This window comes from Penaeus vannamei, chromosome 25 (genome assembly GCF_042767895.1).
Source record: "Penaeus vannamei isolate JL-2024 chromosome 25, ASM4276789v1, whole genome shotgun sequence".
Classification (NCBI taxonomy): Eukaryota; Metazoa; Arthropoda; class Malacostraca; order Decapoda; family Penaeidae; genus Penaeus; species Penaeus vannamei.
Genome location: NC_091573.1, coordinates 27,633,476 through 27,638,475, shown reverse-complemented (window position 1 = coordinate 27,638,475; position 5,000 = coordinate 27,633,476). Strand labels below are relative to the sequence as shown.

Sequence of the window (5,000 nt, the reverse complement as noted above, 5' to 3'; positions counted from 1 at the left end):
TGGGAAGGAGGGAGGGGGAGGGAGGAGGAAGGGGAAGGGGGTAATGAGAGAGGGGGAGGAGGGAGGGGGGATTGGGAAGGAGGGAGGGGGAGAGGGGATTGGGAAGGAGGGAGGGGGAGGGGAGAAGAGGGGGGAGGGGGTAATGAGAGAGGGGAGGGAGGGAAAGAGGGAGGGGGAGGGGAGGAGGAGGAAGGGAGGAGAGGGGTAATGAGAGAGGGGGAGGAGGGAAGGAGGGAGGGGAGGGGAGAGGAGGAAGGGGGAGGGGGTAATGAGAGAGGGGGAGGAGGGAAGGAGGGAGGGGGAGGGGAGAGGAGGAAGGATGTAGGGGTAATGAGAGAGGGGGAGGAGGGAAGGAGGGAGGGGGAGGGGAGAGGATGGAGGGGGGTAATGAGAGAGGGTAAAGGGTAGGAGGTGAGGGGTTGGGTGTACGGGGAAAGAGGGGAGGGAGTGGGGGAGGGGCAGAGGCCTTGTACCTGGATGCGATTTCGTGAGGAGGGGAGGGGGGAGAAGGTGTGCCCCTCCCATTCTTCTCTCTTGTTGTTTGTCGTGTCTGTTTGTCTTTCTGTTTTTGTTTGTTTCTTTGAATTTGTTTGTCTGTCTGTCTGCCCCCCCCCTCTCTCTCTCTCTTTCTTTCTCTTTCTCTTTTCTTTCTCTTTCTCTTTCTCTTTCTTTCTTTCTTTCTTTCTTTCTTTCTTTCTTTCTTTCTTTCTTTCTTTCTTTCTTTCTTTCTTTCTTTCTTTCTTTCTTTCTTTCTTTTTCTTTCTTTCTTTCTTTCTTTCTTTCTTTCTTTCTTTCTCTCTCTCTCTCTCTCTCTCTCTCTCGAATTCTTCTTTTATAGCTCTTTGTTTCTTTTATGCCTTATGAGAACTTTCAGTAGAGCCAAAAATCGACGGGTTTTGTGAATGGGTCGACATATATATTACACAATGACGCCCATTTCTCAAGTGTTAAATGACTAAATCCTCAGTATTTGTCTGAGAGATTCTAGTTCGAATTCGATTGCGAAACGGCTCGTGTGAAAATATTCGTTAGATAAGAATAAAGGTCATAGTAGTCAAGATGCAAGCACACACACACACACACACACACACACACACACACACACACACACACACACACACACACACGCACACACGCACACACACACATCCATCCACCCATTCACCCCCCCCCCCCAACCCCATACCCACGCATCCCCCCCCACTCATTCACACCCCCACCCACCCACACATCACCGCTGTGCCCTGATCCATGACACGTGACCTCGACTTACCTGTTAATATGACCTCAGGGCGTTGACCTCTTCCCCGGCACGATTTCTGCAATCAAGGAAAAGAGAAGGATAGTATTATTGTGTCTATTGAAATTTTAGGGTTCATCTAAATTATGACATGCGTTATCAAAATTGAATTTCAAAAAAAGTTTTAGGTTATTCATTATACAATATCTTTTGAATCTATTAATTGAAATTATTAGTTTGGGGCCTTAAGAAATTGTATAAAATGATCTGTATTACCTTATTTAAGAATTGACAATATATATATATAAATAAATAAATATATATATATTTATATATATATATATATATATATATATATATATATATATATATATATATATATATATATAATTATAGGTGTTTAGTGGGTATTGCATAAATTAAGAACAAGGAAAGGTACATAAGCCAGATAATAAGATTGCAAGAAAAATGAAATTCCAAGAAATGATATTCAAATACGAATACTAATGACTCCAGTGCAACAATCGGAGAGAATTTAGCTACGATGTTGCACTATATTTTGCCTTCACTCTGTCGAACAGAAATAGTGCACACGAAGAAAGTACCGTATATATGACACAATTGTTTATTTCAATTCATTAATCAACTTATCTATCATTATTATTTTCATTCTCATTATTTTTAATATTATTATCATCTTTATTATCTTTATCATTATTGTTACCACCATCATTATCATTCATATCATTATCAAAATCACTAATATCATCATCATTATTACCATTATCACTATCATTCATATTATCATCAATATTATCATCATTAATATTACCATTATCATTGCATATCTTTTAAAAGTAAAGTCGAACACACATCAGCGTAGTTCTTATCACGCATAACTAACCAAGATAACGGCGGAGGGAACCACCACGCCAAAGGAGGTGATCAAGGCTTGGTCAGTATCAATGGACATCGAGAGTTAGGCCTAGTTAGCGCTGGGAAAATGACTTGGCTCAACGGCTGCAAAACGGTGATGGGTGTTGGGGATGATGGGGGAGAAAGGGAGAGAGGAAGGGGTGGGAGGGGAGGTGGTGGTGGAGAAAGAGGAGGAGGGGGAAGAGGGAAGGGAAGAGGGAGGAGGAGGAGGAGAAGGAGGAGGAGGAGGAGGAGGAGGGAGGGGATGGGGAGGTGGTGGAGAGGAGGGGAGGTGGTCGTGGAAGGAGGATGGGGAAGGGGGAGGGGGATGGGAAAGGTGATGGGGAGGAGGTGGAAAGGGAAGGGGTTGAGGGGAGGAGGGGGAGATGGTGGAGGGAGGTGGGAATGGGGGAGTGAGGGGGAAGGGATGGAGAGGGAGGAGGATGGGAAAGGGAATGGGGAGGTGGTGGAGGAAGATGGGGATGGGGAAGTAGAGCAGGGGAAAGGGGAGGATGGGGAGGAGAGGGAGGTGCTGGAGGAGATGGGGATGGGAAACGAGAGGAGGAAGAGGAGGGGAAGGAGATGGTGGAGCGAGGCGAAGAGAGGGAGAAAGGGGAGATGGAGGATGGGAGGTGTTGAAGAGAAAGGGAAAGAGAAAATGAGGTAAAGTGATAAGGAGAGAGGAGAAAGGGGAAAATGAAGTAAAACAAAGGAAAAGAATATGGGATGTCGAATGAATGAAACCGAATTCGATACGAAGAGACAGGAAAAAAGAAACGGATAAAAACCTCTAAAAAAACGGAATCAACTCAGTAAAAAAAAAAATATAATAATAAACAAAATAAATAAAACAAGCAATCGAAAAAAAGACTTGAAGAAGAAAGAAAAAACAGAACCCCCTCCCCCCACCCCACTCCCCCTCCCTTCGTCATATTCACCAACCGTCTAACAATTCCTCGGCGATTCCGTGAGTCACTTTCGCCACCCTCGTCACCGTCCACCGGCCCGCCGCGATCAGCTGACCACCGCAATCACCAATTTTCACCGTAAAATGAATCCAAAATGACGCCGGTGATGCAATGTCGCCCACATTCTTCTTCTCATCTTATTTAAAAAGCACATGTGGGCGTTTTCGACACAGGGTGACGTCAAGGCTTCGACAAAGAGGGGGAAAAAATAGAAAATGAAAATAAAAACAAGAAAACCAACACTCGTTTGCGGTCCGATATGTTGCGCAACGCTATGCTCCTTTTTTTCTTTTTTCTTTTTTTTCTTTCTCTCTGTGCTTCTCCTTCTTTCCAAAACCCGTATTTAAACATGCTTAATTATCTAAGCTATGCTAATTATCTGGAGGTCTCACGTCAACAGAGATATATTTGAAATTCGTGAAGGTTTATTGCGAATGAGCTTGGCAGAAAATATAATTAGCGTGACTGTTTTTTGGATTTTTTGTTGGTATGTGGACATTTAGCTCAGAGAGGGAGAGGGAGAGGGAGAGGGAGAGGGAGAGGGAGAGGGAGAGAGAGAGAGAGAGAGAGAGAGAGAGAGAGAGAGAGAGAGAGAGAGAGAGAGAGAGAGAGAGAGAGAGAGAGAGAGAGAGAGAGAGAGAGATTATAATTAAGATTGCAGTATTTGCAATTGCTATCGTGACTTCCATTGCGTTGACATTCCACGACTTACATGCATAAAGATAATATCAATATATTTGCTGTTCAAATGACAATAATATAATGTAATACTCATAATAATTTGATAATAATAAATGTAATGTAAAAAGATAATAATGATAATGGTAATAATAATAATTATTATCATAATGGCAACAACAAAAATAACAGCAATTATAATAATAACAATAACAATTCAAATACCTATGATAACGTTCACGAAGATAACAACACGTCCAATTCCACGATAATCATAAGATAAATAAAAATTAACAAATAAATAAAATAAATAAGATAAATAAATAATAAATAAATAAGACAAATAAGAAAATAAAATATATCTTAGGATAAGTCGCGCCATACTCTCCCAACATCTCAATCTATCGCAGCACAACACACTCTTTTCAACGACCTCCGGGTGCCAATGCTATAAAATAATTAAAATAACTCCTTCGCGGACAGGAACTCGCCCAAGACAAATTTGCATACGCCTTGAGAGCAAAAAGTGGAAAATTTCGTTAGCACTTTGCGCTAGTCACTATAGGGGATACTTTTTTATTTTTTATTTTTTAAATCTTAGTGGGTGACGCCCTCGTGATAAAAGTGGAGTGCATAGCAAGACTAGTTCGGTTTGTTTACATGTCTGTGCGGATGTGTTGACTGCTTTTTTCTCGAGAGGAATTTTCAGTTTTTGTTTTTTTCTTTCGTTTTTTTTTAGTCCGTCTGCTTGTCTGTCTTTTTGTTTGTTTGTCAATCTGTTTGTTAATCTATCTGCTTTCTCTCTCTCTCTCTGTCGATCTGTTAACATGTTTTTCTGTTTGTCAATCTAGTCTGTCTGTATCTCTCTCTCTCTCTCTCTCTCTCTCTCTCTCTCTCTCTCTCTCTCTCTCTCTCTCTCTCTCTCTCTCTCTCTCTCTGTCTCTCTCTGTCAATCTGTTAACATGTTTTTCTGTTTGTCAATCTAGTCTGTCTGTATCTCTCTCTCTCTCTCTCTCTCTCTCTCTCTCTCTCTCTCTCTCTCTCTCTCTCTCTCTCTCTCTCTCTCTCTCTCTCTCTCTCTCTCTCTCCAGCGAAACAGAGGCGTGATATACGGTTGTGAATTTTCAAAACCATTTAATCCAGTAAAAGTGAAACTGACTTCCCCGATTGGCAAAGGAACTCAATCCTCTTTCCGCCAG

The 5,000-nt window shown here is 42.1% G+C and overlaps 1 protein-coding gene across 3 annotated transcripts in view; it reads right to left on the bottom strand.

Moving 5' to 3' along the window:
- The window catches only part of LOC113810203 (zinc finger CCCH domain-containing protein 13-like), a 197,253-nt gene that overhangs the window by 127,494 nt on the left and 64,759 nt on the right, over positions 1-5,000 (bottom strand). For all 3 annotated transcript variants that reach the window (XM_070139361.1, XM_070139360.1, XM_070139362.1), the window contains one exon: positions 1,274-1,319. The gene's annotated coding sequence lies outside the window, so the exon portion shown is untranslated. The remainder of the gene's footprint in view (positions 1-1,273; positions 1,320-5,000) is intronic.